Consider the following 16,867-nt stretch of genomic DNA (forward strand, 5'->3'; position numbering starts at 1 on the left):
GGGTGGGGAATAACAACACATTAATAATCACTAATACCAACAGACCAAGGTTAATGACAAATTGAAAAAAAACTAAACGGTCACTTGGTGGGATTTAATTGCATGTTCTTCGGCGGTGGTTCGGCGGTGATGCTTGAATCTTCCTCCCTTCACCTCAAGGTCTTTAGGGTTTTTGATGCGTGTGTTTTTCGCAAGTATACGAACGCGTCAGAGTAATATAAAAGATTATCGAATCCACAGAGACCAAGTGTCAATCTATCATTATCTGTTGTTATGGTGTTTATCAAAGGCAATCAAAATAGGTTTTTTTGTAGTGTGCAATGAAAAGTAAAGTGTTGAATAAAGATTAATTAATAAAGACAGGGTCGAATGTAATTCACGTAATTAATTGATAATCCAAGTACTTGCTAATAGAGCTACTTATGGGCAGTGTTTCCTACTTTGAAAAGAACTAATTTAAGAGGAACTGTCGCCTTCGCGTATTCAGAACCGAGTTGTACTCCCTAATCAAACCCTCTTATTGTCACTTATAAAAAGGCGCGCATTGCGTTAGAGTAGTAAACCTATTTTTAAGAAATATAGTATCTTGACTAAGTTGAAAAGTATTATAACCTGGATTTCTTAACCAAAAGAGGTTCCTACGAACCAGACTCTAAACTTATAAACGCGTCCGAAAATAGTTTTAAAATCTCTTTTCTTCTTAATGTTAAAATCTCCTAATGAACTAAACAAAGCGTTTTCGCTGTTTTTGAAATAGTTAAAAACAATTAAGTTTAAAAAGACGTTGGACGGCTTTCGATCTTACCCAACGGAATTGAAGTGCGGGAAAACTTAATTTGAAAGTTAAAATAGCCCTTAAGTGTTTCTACGAACAATTGTACGGATTATCGGTTCAATTACGATCCTTACATTCTAGCCTTATAAATTTAGCTAGACATGGTAAAGTAAAAGTGCATTAAAATAAAAAAAAGTAGTGCGAGTGCGGAAAATAAATAAAAGTAGTGCGAGTGCAGAAAGTAAATAATTTAAAGCGAGTGCGAGAAATAAATAAAGTAAAAGCGAGTGCGGGAAATAAATAAAGTAAAGGCGAGTGCGGGAAATAAATAAAGTAAAGGCGAGTGCAGGAAATAAATAAAGTAAAAGAGAGTGCGGGAAATAAATAAAGTAAAAGCGAGTGCGGGAAATAAATAAAGTAAAAGCGAGTGCGGGAAATAAATAAACTAAAGGCGAGTAATAAAAACCTGCTCCAATCGAAGGGATGAGTAAATTGCAATGCGGAAAAGAAAATGGCGGTAGGATTAACTTCCTTCCAAAGTGCTCCAAACTCGATTAGAGACTCTATCATAGACTTGATTACACAATTGTGATAACACTCCAATACTAAGCGATTACCACTATAAAATACTGAATATATGCCTAAGTGAAACAAAGTTGTTCTGAGTTTGCCTCTGCTCTAAGTTTGGATCTTCGTCTGCTCTAAGTTTGGATCTTCGTCTGCTCTAAGTTTGGATGGTTGTAAAAGTGAATTCGCGTTTCTATTTATAAGCAAGTAAAAAGATGGAAATGACTTGGATGCCCTTCACTTGAAAATATGAGGGAACCGTTTTTCCTCTTGTGGCGCCCGCCACAAGGCCATGGCGCCCGCCACAAGCACAATATAGGGCGCCTTAGTGGAAGTAGTGGGAAAACGTGGGAGTTGATGGAAGTTGAATTTGACACGTCATGGCTTGGTCTGTGGCGCCTGCCATTGGGTAGGCCATAAGAGCAAAATGCTGATTTTTAGGGTTTTTGGCTCTTTTTCGCTCCTTTTCTCGATCGGGGCTCCGATTAAAGTAAAAACCTGAAAACAAAGGAAAACACAGTAATAACACAACAAAATGGCAATAAAACAACTAGAATGCATGTGAAATCGGAGTCGAAAATACGTAAATTTTAGTGTGATCAAACTCTCCCACACTTAAAACCTTGCTTGTCCTCAAGCAAAACATTGTAAAGCTCATAAAAGAAAATTTTGTGTAAACGAGTGCTTCAGGTAAAAATTCCAAGTTCAAGTCGGGATGCAGTGATAGGTACTAACTGAGTGAACTAAGGGTATCATGATGACACTAATCCGCAAATACGGACATAAACTTCATTCCTATATTAACCAACCCATATTATCCCACAATACTTAGGCATGCCTCTTCATCTCTTTTGTGTCCTTTTCATTCAGGCGCAATCACATTAACCCCGTTATCCGTACATGCTTCATAGTAGAGTGGCATGTTAGTGATTATGATCAGAACTTGGGGTTTCTGGCACATAAACATGTGTAAACCCTTTTATTAGACCCAACCGTAGTTGTGGGGGATCGGATCATAATCCGCCCTACCGAGTTCAATGCCAGATATCTCTGAACCAACTAGCAGTGGGTACTGCTTTTCTTTTTCTTTTTCTTTTTGTAGCAATTTTTTACAATTCTTTGGTTTAAATGACTTTGTGAGGGTCACCTATACCGGAGTTGCTTTTTTGCTTTCTTTTATTTTTTTGTTTTTCTGGATCATTCACTTATTTGCATCGGTCCCCTACGTAGAGGATGCGTAGGCCGGAGCTGACTGCTGAGATAAACTACTAAGGACTTATACGGAAATGATGATTAAGGCCAAGGTATATGGGGTTTCGGGAATGATTCCTATATTTACAAAGCTTATGGTGCTAAAACAAATACTGATGTTTCGCAAAGTTCTCCCAAGTCGCCGCATCCTTACTCAAAACATGTCCTTAAAACTTGAAAACTTCCGCAATAACACTGTTTTCTTTTGCAAAAAAATTTGGTGGGGCTAAAGGTATGGGGAGGTAGGATTGTACTAAGGATTTACTATATTTGGTGACTCGTCAGACTCATGCAATATACTAAAAAGCAAAATAAACAACAAAAAGGAAATAAACTATCTAAAAACAGTAAATAAAACTGAAGATAAAAGGAAAACGATAAATGCTCCTCCCACACTTAAATCGAACATTTTCCCCAATGTTTCGAAATAAGATAAGGAAAGGTTACCTGGCAACCTATTGCTGGCCACTAGTGCCCTCGCCATCCTGAGGTGGACGACGGGATCGGGTACGACGACGGTCTCTCTGATCCATCCTCGCCTGCAGGCATCCTGAGTAGTCCTCACGTCTCGTAGGTGACCTAAAATGGTACCCTGAGTGTTTTCTACGAGAGTAATGTGTTGCTGGTGGTATTGTTGCTGACGGGCTTGTGTATCTGTGATCACTTGCAGAGACTGTAGAACAGTGTCGTAAGACCTGTCTGTCCTCCGCTGTGATTCTTGCATGAAGTTCATGTTGTCCGCCATTTTTTGCTGGATGGTAGAGAGTAGGTCGTCACGCCTTTGCTCTCTAGCCAGGTGGTCACGCCACATCTCCTCTGTAATATAGAAGCCATGAGTGGTACCTGCAGAAGAAGAAGATGGTGCGGTGTGTGGTGGTGAAGGATGATGGGGGGACACATGTGGTACGGGAGATCTCTCTCTCCGATCATATTCATCATCAGTGTCATGTCCCGCCTCATCAGGCATGTTAGGAGGAAGAGGACCCAAAAATAGGTGGAGCATCTAAATCATAGGTCCAATTCCTCTCATCACATATATATGTACGTCTAGTGCAAGGTAGAATAATAGATGGGATGGCTACACCATGAACCATAAGTGTATAACCTCCTTCTCTCCTTGAACGGCACAATTTCATGTCTCTCAGAAATTTTAAGTTAATTGTGCGAGGAGGTAAGGGGTCTAGGGTAGCCATCTCATTGTTCAGGTTAAGTGCCCGAGCAATAGACGTAATCAATCCACCAAAAGAAATCGGTCCCGCCTTATTCAGAGTTAAAATCATATGGGCGAGCATGAACGGAACCGAATTAATTTTCCTATTTGTGAGGCTTCCTTGCAAATATAGAAACTCTCTAGCGTTATCCTTATTTGGATTCTCCCGGCCAAAAATAGTGCATGCCAATAGATATCTAAAAACTCTGATGGTCGGGTTATGGATAGTCGAGGCAAGAACTCCTTCAAAAGAGTTTATGGAAGTGTTTGATAAACGCTCCCAGAAGGAAAACACCTCAACAGACCATTCGGAATCCAAAGGGGCCTCACAAATAGCACCTTCCCCATGAGGGATCCCTAACAGACTGGCTAGTTCATCGATACTGAATTGGTATTCAACAGCAAACATTCTAAATTTGACAGTACCGATTGTGCTAGCAGTGTTAGGGCTGACAATATAAATTAAGGAACTTAAAAATTCGATTGTCAGCCGCTCATAGGTGGGTTCTTTGTTGATAAAGAAATTATGCAAACCTAAGTTGTCTAATAAATGGAAAATGTTATGGTAGATACCTAAAGTATAGAGACAATTTTCGTCAACGTACCTTGTCGGGAGAATTTCCCGATTTTGCAACCGTTCAATGATTTTTCTTTGTCTCTCCCCTGGTTTCCCTCCTCGAAGAATGAATCCGTTGAACTCCATTTGAATGCTCTTGAAAAGTGGATGAAGAAGATGAAGTGGTTGGTGAAAAGGTTGGATTTTTACAAAATCCGGCGGATGAAATCGAAAATGGAAAGTGGATTAATGATTTGTGTGGTATGGTGGTTAGGAAAGTATGAGCTTTTTGTGGGTTCAAGGATGTTTTCTCAAGGTGAAAAAATGGGTTTGGGAGGTTGTAAGTTGCAAAAATGGTGAAGAAAAGGGGTCTGCCCCGACCATTTACAGACGCTGTGGCGGGCGCCACAGGTCCTATGGCGGGCTCCACAGGTCCTATGGCGGGCGCCACAAGGCAAAATCTGGTTGGGCCAGATTTTGGTCCTTTGGTTTGGGCTTCTCTTGTCTTTTGGCTTTGAGGGGTCTGGATAGCATTTGACTTGTGATTCTCCTAGTTTCTTTGACTTGCATAATTTTATAAAACTAAAAACGAAAATCAAAAGTGAAACTGAAACAAAAACAAAAACATAAATTAAATATAAATAAGTAAATAACTGAAAAATTAATATGCAAATAAAATAAATATAAAACATATATAGATAAAAATAGAAATACTAATGTATAGTAGTAGTTTATATAATATTCAAATGCGATAATAATGAGTAATGCAAATACGATAAATAAAAAAAAGGAGAAATAAAATGAGATGGTGAGATCAGGTATTAGGGGTGTCGTCGGCCTGAGTGGATCCACCGAGCACGGCTATCTCCTGCCTGAGCTCTGCGATCTCCTGATATAGACAATCGACTTCAGTAGCATGGGTGAGATCAGACACTCCCATCTGTAAAGTTAAGTCCGCCACTTCCTGTCTAAGCTCTGCAATCTCTCTACGGCACTCAGCAATCTGGGTGCATATGTCGGGTGTCTGCAATGAATGATTATTAGAGAAAACAGTGATTCTAGGAGATGGTGGTGTAGGCGTGTATTCAGTAACGGGTGGCGATCTCGGTGCCTCGACGGTCTCTCCCTGGCCCTCTAGAGCATAACTCCAATTCGCTGGATCATGCACACTGGTCATCATAGGGTCTGGCAGTGTGAAATAATGGATAGCCTCACTGTCGACTAGCAATCGGAACTGACATGGGTGGAAAGAGGCTCTCCTCATCAATCCTCTGGTCAAACAGAAATCGATGTCCATGGTAGTGTATCCACAGTAGGTCCGAAGATGCAACAGCTTGCGAGACAGGCCTAAAGCGACAGCAATCTGTGTGATGATTCCACCAACATGGATGACTCCTTCGGTAGATCTGGAGATACCGCTGAGATTGTTTAATAAAAAGTTCCCACATGCTACTGGGCGAGACTGGGATGCACAAAATAATAGGAAGATCTCCTCTTCACTCAGTAGTGCCTCTGCATCCGGTCTTCCCAGGAAGGAATGTGCTAATATCATCTGAAAATATCTGAAGGTTGGGTTATGTATGACATAGGATAACTGCGTAGATGGATCTTGGCTTCCGCCACCTGATATGTCACTCCAAAACTTCTCCACTTCCTTACCCAGAAATATCCTATAGGTGTCTCCGGGATAGCATCAGAAGTGGTCTGGAAACCCAACAGGTCGCCAAACTCTTTCTGGCTGAAGGAGTATTCAACTCCAAAAAGTATGAAAGCAGCATTCCCATCTGGTCCAGAGTATGGATCATAGTCGAATGAACTCAGGAACTCCAAAGTCAGGTTCTTATATGTGTTACTCAAGTCATCAGCAAATTCGTCCCAGTGGAGCTGGTGGCTAAGGAATCGGATACTAGGCTCGATACCCAGTGCCTCCATACAATGTTGATCAGGGTAACGTGTGGGTGCCATAGGGCACTGATACAGGGCAATGTAGCGCTCTCTCTGAGCATTATCTCTATAGGCAACATGCATGTCATCGAAACCCTGCATCCTGTAAAAGTTAGGAAAGTGATCCTGAAAATACAAACCATTCAAATCTTAGTCTCAATGCAAAATAAGATAAAACAAAATAAAAATAAAAATAAATGTAAATAAATGCGAAAAAAGAAATAAAATGAAAAGAAAAACCATGGGTTGCCTCCCACGCAGCGCTTGTTTAACGTTATTAGCTTGACGATCAGAATTTATACACCTGTAGTAGTAGGAATCAGTGGACCAATCAGGGTGTGGCTTGAGTAGTATGTTGGAATGTCTCCTCCTTCATAGAGCTTCAGTCTTTGTCCATTTACAATGAATGGGATACAGGTTTGGTTCTTGATTTCTACGGCTCCGGATCTCAGAATCTTGGATACTTCGAAAGGACCAGTCCATCTTGAACGTAGCTTTCCAGGGAAGAGTCGTAACCTAGTGTTGAAAAGGAGAACAGAATCGCCTATATTGAAGTTTTTCTTTACTATTCTTTTGTCGTGATAGGCTTTTGTCCTCTCTTTATATATTTTTGCATTCTCGTAGGCAGATTGCCTAAGTTCTTCTAGTTTATGAGTGTCTAGGATACGCTTCTCTCCAGCAGCTAGGTAGTCTAAATTCAAAGTTTTAATGGCCCAATAGGCTTTATGCTCTAACTCAAAAGGTAAGTGACATGATTTTCCATAGACTAGTTGGTAAGGAGTAGCTCCTATAGGGGTTTTGAAAGTGGTTCTCTAGGATTTGTTTTATCTCCCTATTAGATACTTCTACTTGGCCACTAGTTTGTGGGTGGTACGGTGTTGCTACTCTATGCCTAACTCCATATTTTCTTAAAAGTTTGTCAAATATTCTCGATATAAAGTGTGATCCTCCATCGCTTATGACTAAACGTGGTGTTCCAAATCTAGGGAATATATAGTTTTTAAATAGTTTGATTACTACCCTAGTGTCGTTTGTGGGTGCAGCTATAGCTTCAATCCACTTAGACACATAGTCTACAGCTACTAAGATATACATATTTCCTAAGGATGGTGGAAAGGGTCCCATGAAATCTATACCCCATACGTCGAAGAGTTCTACTTCCTGAATGTTTCTTAAGGGCATTTCATCACGTCTTGAAATGTTTCCAGTGCGTTGGCATCTATCACATTTGACAATGTAAGCATAGACATCACGCCACATGGTAGGCCAGAATAGGCCAGCTTGAAGAATCTTGGCGTATGTCTTAGAGGTGCTCGCATGTCCACCATAGGGTGCAGAATGACAATGCTCGATAACATTATTTACCTCTTCTTCTGGAACGCAACGGCGAAAAATGCCATCTTTACCCCTTTTGAAAAGGAGCGGTTCGTCCCAATAGAAGTTTCTCACATCGTGGAAGAATTTCTTCTTGCGGTGGTAGTCAAGATCAGGGGGTACTATATCAGCAGCTAGGTAATTAACGAAATTTGCATACCAGGGTACGTTACTTATTGCTAAGGAATTTTGGGGGTGCTCATAAGGATATAGGTTATTATCTTCAATGGTTTCTACTTTAGCTATCAGTCTATCATAGGCGAAATCATCATTTATGGGTACTAGTTCAGGTTTTAGATGTTCTAGCCTAGAAAGGTGATCGGCTACTACATTTTCAGTGCCTTTTTTATCTCTTATATCTAAATCAAACTCTTGTAGTAGTAGAATCCATCGGAGTAACCTGGGCTTGGCATCTTTTTTACTTAATAGGTAACGAATGGCAGCATGATCGGTGTAAACAATAATTTTTGCTCCTACTAGATAAGATCTAAATTTGTCTATAGCGAAAACTACAGCGAGTAATTCTTTTTCGGTTGTTGCGTAGTTAAGTTGGGCATCATCTAGGGTTCTACTGGCATAATAAATGGCATGTAATTTTTTATCTTTCCTTTGTCCTAGAACGGCTCCAACTGCATAATCACTAGCATCGCACATTATCTCAAAAGGTTCCGACCAATCGGGCGGTTTCGTAATGGGTGCAGATACTAATGCTTGTTTTAAAAGATTAAATGCGTCATTACATTTTTCATCAAAAATGAATTCAGCATCTTTCATTAAAAGTCCAGTTAAAGGTTTTGTTATCTTGGAGAAGTCCTTAATAAAACGCCGGTAGAATCCAGCGTGTCCAAGAAAGCTTCGGACTTCTCTGATGGTCTTTGGGGGTTTTAGGTTTTCTATAACTTCTATTTTAGCTTTATCTACCTCTATACCTTTTCATAAACTATATGTCCTAAAACTATTCCTTCGGTTACCATGAAATGACATTTTTCCCAATTTAGCACGAGGTTCACCTCCACGCATCTCTCCAGGATTTTCTCAAGGTTAGCTAGACAATTGTGGAAATCAAATCTGCAAACCGAGAAATCATCCATAAACACTTCCATGATCCCATCTAGGTAATCTGCGAAGATTGACATCATGCAGCGTTGGAAAGTAGCTGGGGCATTACAGAGGCCGAACGGCATTCGTCTGTAGGCAAAAGTTCCATAGGGGCATGTAAAGGTAGTTTTTTCTTGATCTTCCGGGTGGATAGGTATTTGGAAGAATCCAGAGTATCCATCTAGATAACAGAAGTAAGAGTTCTGGCTAGACGCTCCAACATCTGGTCAATAAATGGTAAAGGGAAATGGTCCTTCCTAGTTGCTTTATTTAATTTTCTATAATCTATACACATCCGACATCCTCCTTCTAAACGTTTTGCTACATGTTCGCCTTTATTGTTATGCACGACTGTGATGCCTCCCTTTTTAGGTACTACATGCACAGGGCTCACCCACTTACTATCCGAGATCTGGTAGATGATACCTGCCTCAAGTAACTTAAGAACTTCCTTCTTAACAACATCACTCATTATAGGGTTTATTCTTCTTTGATGTTCCCTAGAGGGTTTTGAATCTTCTTCGAGCGAAATTCGATGCATGCATACGGATGGGCTTATACCTTTCAGGTCAGAGATATTATATCCTAAGGCTGAGGGATATCTTCGTAAAACGTCTAAAAGTTGGTTCGTTTCCTCTTGGCTTAAGGTAGCACTAACTATAACTGGACGGTTCATCTTTTCATCGAGGAACTCATATCTCAGGTTCTTAGGTAGTTCCTTAAGTTCTAAGGTTGGTTTCTTAGGGCATGGCATAGGATCTGGGGTAAGGGATAAACATTCGTAAAGGTTATCATCGATGTAAGGTTTCTTAAAGTCATCATCTTCGCTTATGAGAGTTGATGGTAACTTAATTGTTTTTATAATTTCTTTTTGTTCTAATTCTCTAACACATTCATCAATGATATCTAAGGCATAACACGAGTCTCCCATCACAGGTGCCATAAGAAATTTCGAAAGTATAAATTCTATTTTCTCGTCACCTACCTCAAATGTCAACTTTCCTTTCTTGACATCTATTATGGCTCCTGCAGTCGATAAGAATGGTCTACCTAGAAGAATGGGTATATCATTGTCCTCTTTGATGTCCATGACGACAAAATCAGTAGGGATAAATAGTTCACCTATCCTAACAGGGACATCTTCTAAAATTCCTATCGGATATTTGACAGATCTATCGGCTAACTGAAGTGACATCTTAGTGGGTTGTAATTCTCCTAAGTTTAATCTCTCACAAACTGCTAGAGGCATTAAGCTCACACTAGCTCCTAAGTCTAGAAAAAGCTCTTTAGATGACATGATTACCCAAAAGGCAAGGAATGGAGAAATTTCCAGGATCTTTATCTTTCTTTGCTAATTTGTCCTCGGAAATAGCATTACATTCCAAAGGCTTCGGATCGTCAAGTCTACGTTTGTTGGTAAGGATGTCTTTCAGAAACTTTGCATAAGAAGGTATTTGGGTGATGGCTTCTGTGAAAGGGATTTCTACATGAAATTTTTCTATAACTTTAATAAATTTTTGATACTGTTTATTGATCTGGGTTTGTTTGAGTCTTTGTGGATATGGTATAGGTGGTTTATATGGCGGGGGCGGTATGTAAATTTTATCTTTAGGTTCTTCTCCTTTCTCTCGACCATCCTGGTTTTCAGATTCCTCTGGTTCCTTTACTTCGTCCGGGGGTTTGGTACATTCCTTAGAAGTTTCGGGTTCACTTAATCTAGGGTTTGGTGGCTCATCATAAGCGTTCCCACTTCGTAGGGTAATGGCATTGGCTTGTCCTCTCGGATTTTGTTGAGGTTGTCCAGGGAATTGTCCTCCAGGTGTAGTCTGAGGGGCTTGGTTTAAAGCTACCTGAGAGATCTGGGTTTCAAGAATTTTGGTATGAGTAACTATTTGGTCAACCTTGGTTCCTAACTGAGTAATCAATTCGTTAACATGAATGTTTTGGTTCATGAACTCCTTGTTTTGTTGGGTTTGAGCGGTGATAAAATTTTCCATAATTTTCTCAAGGCTCGGCTTTGGTGGCACAGGTTGCATAGGTTTATTTGATCTAGGGGCTTGATAACTAGGTCTCGGAGGTGCATTGTTTTGGATAGGATTATTGTTTTTATAGGAGAAGTTCGGGTGATTCCTCCATCCAAGGTTATATGTATTCAAATATGGGTTCCCTTGGGTGTAGTTCACTTGCTCGGAGTGGGTTTCGTTTAACAGACTGCATTCTGCGGATTGGTGTCCTTGGGTTCCACATATCTCACAATCCGACGAAACTGCGGCTACAGTATTCGGGTTTATGCACATATGCTCTACTTTAAGGGCTAATGTGTCCATCTTAGCTTGCATCATGTCTATAGAGCTTAGTTCATGCACTCCTCCTTGGGCTTCCTTCTTCTCAACCGTCGCTCGTTCGACTCCCCATGATTGATGGTTTTGAGCCATGTCTTCAATGAGGGCACTAGCTTCAGGATAAGGTTTGTTCATCAGAGCACCGCCTGCGGCAGCGTCGATGGTCATCTTTGTGTTGTAATGAAGTCCATTATAGAAGGTTTGGATGATTAACCAATTTTCTAAGCCATGATATGGGCATGCTCGTAACAACTCTTTATATCTATCTCAAGCTTCGAACAGCAATTCTCCTTGGTTTTGGGTAAATCTAGTTATATGGTTTCGAAGAACGGCGGTCTTACTCGGGGGAAAATATCTAGCAAGAAAAACTCTTCTAAGGTTATCCCAAGTCGTAATGGAATTGGGTGGAAGGGAATCTAACCATGATAGAGCTTTATCTCTGAGGGAAAAAGGAAATAATCTTAAACGTATTGCCTCAGGAGAAGCTCCATTGGTTTTAAAAGTATCTGCTAATTGAAGAAATATTTTTAAATGTTGGTTAGGGTTCTCGGTAGCGAGACCCGCGAATTGTCTCTGCTGCACTAGTTACAATAGGGATGGTTTAAGTTCAAAATTATTAACTAGTATGATTGGGTTTACTATACTAGAACTAGGTTCTTCGTTAGATGGTTGAGCGAAATCTTTAAGAGGTTTTTGGTTTTGATCTTCGGCCATAGCTCTCTTAATTTTATGAAAGAATAAACGTGCGCGAGCGTAACGTTCAGGTTCCGCCAGAGGGTATACTAAGCTTAAACTTTCGGTGCTGCGAGTTCTTCGCATTGACCGGCGGGAAATAGCCTAAGTCTAAACGATATAACAACAGGAAAATGAAATTTGACGAAATTGGTCCCCGGCAACGGCGCCAAAAACTTGATGCGTGTGTTTTTCGCAAGTATACGAACGCGTCAGAGTAATATAAAAGATTATCGAATCCACAGAGACCAAGTGTCAATCTATCGTTATCTGTTGTTATGGTGTTTATCAAAGGCAATCAAAATAGGTGTTTTTGTAGTGTGCAATGAAAAGTAAAGTGTTGAATAAAGATTAATTAATAAAGACAGGGTCGAATGTAATTCACGTAATTAATTGATAATCCAAGTACTTGCTAATAGAGCTACTTATGGGCAGTGTTTCCTACTTTAAAAAGAACTAATTTAACAGGAACTGTCGCTTTCGCGTATTCAGAACCGAGTTGTACTCCCTAATAAAACCCTCTTATTGTCACTTATAAAAAGGTGTGCATTGCGTTAGAGTAGTAAACCTATTTTTAAGAAATATAGTATCTTGACTAAGTTGAAAAGTATTATAACCTGGATTTCTTAACCAAAAGAGGTTCTTACGAACCAGACTCTAAACTTATAAACGCGTCCGAAAATAGTTTTAAAATCTCTTTTCTTCTTAATGTTAAAATCTCCTAATGAACTAAACAAAGCGCTTTCGCTGTTTTTGAAATAGTTAAAAACAATTAAGTTTAAAAGGACGTTGGACGGCTTTCGATCTTACCCAACGGAATTGAAATGCGGGAAAACTTAATTTGAAAGTTAAAATAGCTCTTAAGTGTTTCTACGAACAATTGTACGGATTATCGGTTCAATTACGATCCTTACATTCTAGCCTTATAAATTTAGCTAGACATGGTAAAGTAAAAGTGCATTAAAATAAATAAAAGTAGTGCGAGTGCAGAAAGTAAATAATTTAAAGCGAGTGCGAGAAATAAATAAAGTAAAAGCGAGTGCGGGAAATAAATAAAGTAAAGGCGAGTGCGGGAAATAAATAAAGTAAAGGCGAGTGCGGGAAATAAATAAAGTAAAAGAGAGTGCGGGAAATAAATAAAGTAAAAGCGAGTGCGGGAAATAAATAAAGTAAAAGCGAGTGCGGGAAATAAATAAAGTAAGGGCGAGTAATAAAAACCTGCTCCAATCGGAGGGCTGAGTAAATTGCAATGCGGAAAAGAAAATGGCGGCGGGATTAACTTCCTTCCAAAGTACTCCAAACTCGATTACAGACTCTATCACAGACTTGATTACACAATTGTGGTAACACTCCAATGCGAAGCGATTACCACTATAAAATACTGAATATATGCCTAAGTGAAACAAAGTTGCTCTGAGTTTGCCTCTGCTCTAAGTTTGGATCTTCGTCTGCTCTAAGTTTGGATCTTCGTCTGCTCTAAGTTTGGATGGTTGTAAAAGTGAATTCGCGTTTCTATTTATAAGCAAGTAAAAAGATGGAAATGACTTGGATGCCCTTCACTTGAAAATATGAGGGAACCGTTTTTCCTCTTGTGGCGCCCGCCACAAGCACAATATGGGGCGCCTTAGTGGAAGTAGTGGGAAAACATGGGAGTTGATGGAAGTTGAATTTGATACGTCATGGCTTGGTCTGTGGCGCCCTCCATTGGGTAGGCCATAAGAGCAAAATGCTGATTTTTAGGGTTTTTGGCTCTTTTTTGCTCCTTTTCTCGATCGGGGCTCCGATTAAAGTAAAAACCTGAAAACAAAGGAAAACACAGTAATAACACAACAAAATGGCAATAAAACAACTAGAATGCATGTGAAATCGGAGTCGAAAATACGTAAATTTTAGTGTGATCAGTTTTCAGCCGTTTGGAAAATTAGGGTTTTCGTGCTTGCCTCCTTTCGCCTCTCCGCTTCGCCCGTTTTATACCCAGCTTGCTAGGGTTTCAGATTGGCTTATGGAGATCGAAAGGGCATCTCTGCGAAATCCTTTCGGGATGCTCAGTTTGTTTTCCCTATTTGATGTTTGGTCTGGAACGGTAATGCAAACCTACACTTTCTTCTTCTAACTTTGTCTTAATTCTCTTTTGGGATATTTGTTGAATTTTTTACTGCCTTGCTAATTTACTTTGTTTTTACTGCAGTGAAAATTCTTGCAACTTTGAGGTTCGGTGGAACAAATGAGGAATGAAATGTGTAAGCAAAAATCATGTGCAGCAACAAGTGTGACTTAGTGTTATGTTATTAAGAATGAAATTAGTTCAGTTATAAGCTAGTGTTAATGTTAAGTCTCATTACATTGTCTTACTTGAACTGTTAGTGCAGAATTTCTTATTAATTGGAAATTTTGGTTCAAGTATGAGGAATTATTCTTACTGTTATGCTTATTAATCTCTGCAGGTTAGTAGGTGTTGCCGGTTGAATGTGTTGTTAGTAATGTCAGTTGTTAACTGTTGGTTCTAATGCCACTGCTACAAATGAGGTCAGTTAGCAAATGTTAGGTATGACTATGCTTGGCATGTACTGCCACTCTTATGGATCTGATGTGTTATTTGCTTTTATCGCATTGCATATCTTCACTCTATTATGTATGCCATGAATTTGAGATGCAACCTTGTGATCATGACTTGTTGTTATTAGGCTGCTGCTAGTGTATTAATGCATTTGGGCTGTTATATTTAAATGCAAATGGATTGTTTGTGAGCTTGCTCTATGATCATGTTAACGCACAAAATGGTGGTGTTTTCCTTGTTATGTACATGGCCTGTTATGCTATCAGGACTGAGTTATGTCATGTGATGCTAAGTGGAATTTATGCCATGTATCTTAGGAATGTCATGCAATGGATTTTTACATTGCAGAAAGCAGGTTGCAACAGTTCTGAACCGTTGGTTTTGTGGCAAGGTATTGGTCAAGGAGTATTGTCGGTTCCCTTTTTTGTTATGTGATTGAAGTTGGAAAAAATTTAAGCTCTGTTGAGGTGGAGGTGGTAAAAGTCGGTTTTTTAACCATTTGTTTCTGTTGTATTCTGTTAATGAACTGTGGTGATTCGGTTATTCGATTAAGGTTTTGAAAATTGGTTGAAGTTTTTGAGTGTTTCCTTTTGTGCAGGTTATGCTGGACCGATTGCTTACGTTTGTGGTGTATTTATGGTTATTCATGGCTTGGGAGTCTTGGCGCGGGTTGACGGCTTGTCGCAAGCTGGCTGAATACTGTTGGTAGGCCCATGGTTGCAAGCAAAGGATAGATTGGCTTTGTATTAGGATTGTGTGTTATTGTTTTGGGGTGCTGTTAATGTTTCATGTCATGTATAGGTTAGGTTAGGTCATGGTTGGTTTGAATATGAAATGTTTCTTGTTTTTTTTGTAGAAAGGAGCGATGACACCGACAGAAGTATGTGAAGGACTAGGTCTGTTTGAACTAAGGAATAGAAAATGGCACATACAAAGAACTTATGGCTTTAACGGAGATGGCCTTTTTGAAGGCTTAGACTGGTTGGCTTCAACTCTGAAGGAGAAAATAGTTATTGTGTTGATTCATGTATTGATTTTGAAATTGGCTCATGTATGGCAATTCAAGTGTACGGTTTTGTTATTGGTTCATGATGCAAGAACTACTTGGAAATGCAAGGCTATGAATGGACATTGGTTTCGCTTGTGGATTGGAATGCTTGGAATGCAATCTTGTAACTTCAGATACTTTTTTGTAATGTTTATGTTGACACATATGTGGTTGTGGTTTATAATTGGATGTAATTAGAATAGAAATGTGAATGTATTATGGTTTATGGAATTGAAATGCTCATAATTGTTGGATATATTTGTTTATGAAATTGAAAATGAATGTATGTATGGTTGAATCAGAAATTTGATGGTTACAGGTTAATAAAAATGGAAAAGTGAATGTATGACTTATGTTGTAATTTGAACTAATGGTTTAATACAACATTGTATGGTTTGAAGAGAAATTGAGTGGTCGATTACACATATTGAAATTGAATTGGTTTATGTATGGTATAGGATAAAAATGGTTTAGAAGGTGAAAGAAGAATAGGGTCTAAAATGAAAATGAACAAAATAAAGAAATGGACTTTATAATGAACATGGTTAAAAGTGAACATAAACATGAGTTAGGACTTGGAAAGTGTCAATGGTCATATAGTTGACTTTGGTCAATTGGTTGACCAAAAGTCAACAGTTGACCAAAAGTCCACAGTTGACAAAAAGTCAACTTTTGGTCAACATGGCAAAATTGTAGTTTTTTCTTCATGTATTGATACATTTGAATGCAATAATGGACTAAGGTTCCATGGATCTTAGATGCAAATGAAATCATGAACTAGTAAATCCACAATAAGAAATAGTTGATGCATTATGAAAGTATGAATATGAATGCACCACAAGCAATGAATCAAATGACTATGCCTATAAATGAAAGCATGAATAAACTTGGATGAAACAAAGCATTAGATCAAAGTATCAGGAAACACATATCAAGCCCCTAAACCATGGCCAAGGGATGAATCAACCCTCAATGACCAACTAGTCCAAATATTCATGAATTAGGATTTCCAAGATCATCCTAAAGTAAGCAAAAAGTCCCATAAATAAACTCACACCAAAGTGTCCCACAAAACTAGGGTTTTAAGATCAAGTGAAATATTATTATCAAGGAGCACACCCCACCAACATAAGTTAAGGTTTAGGCTTGACACACATGAATACAAGGTCAAGAACTCAACCACAAACTTTTGAATCTATGAGGATACTTGCAACATTTGATATGAATGGATGGTACATATGAAATTGGCATGAATGTATGCAAATGAACTTTAGGCCAAGTGCCACATGAAAAAATGAAAAAAATTCAGGACCAAAATCGGGGTATGACAACCATGATTCAATAAACCAGTATAAAATCATTAACCATTGCCATGACTCAACCGTTGTAGTAATCGGTTACAGCATAAGCCAA

The 16,867-nt window shown here is 39.1% G+C and overlaps 1 non-coding gene across 1 annotated transcript; it reads left to right on the forward strand.

Moving 5' to 3' along the window:
• The first annotated feature begins 11,340 nt into the window (after positions 1–11,340).
• LOC127116755 (small nucleolar RNA R71) lies at positions 11,341–11,447 on the forward strand. The gene has a single exon (XR_007801546.1). It is a non-coding gene; the product is annotated as a small nucleolar RNA R71 (small nucleolar RNA).
• The last annotated feature ends 5,420 nt before the right edge of the window (positions 11,448–16,867 follow it).

The sequence above is a fragment of the Lathyrus oleraceus genome, chromosome 1 (genome assembly GCF_024323335.1).
Source record: "Lathyrus oleraceus cultivar Zhongwan6 chromosome 1, CAAS_Psat_ZW6_1.0, whole genome shotgun sequence".
Lineage (NCBI taxonomy): Eukaryota > Viridiplantae > Streptophyta > Magnoliopsida > Fabales > Fabaceae > Lathyrus > Lathyrus oleraceus.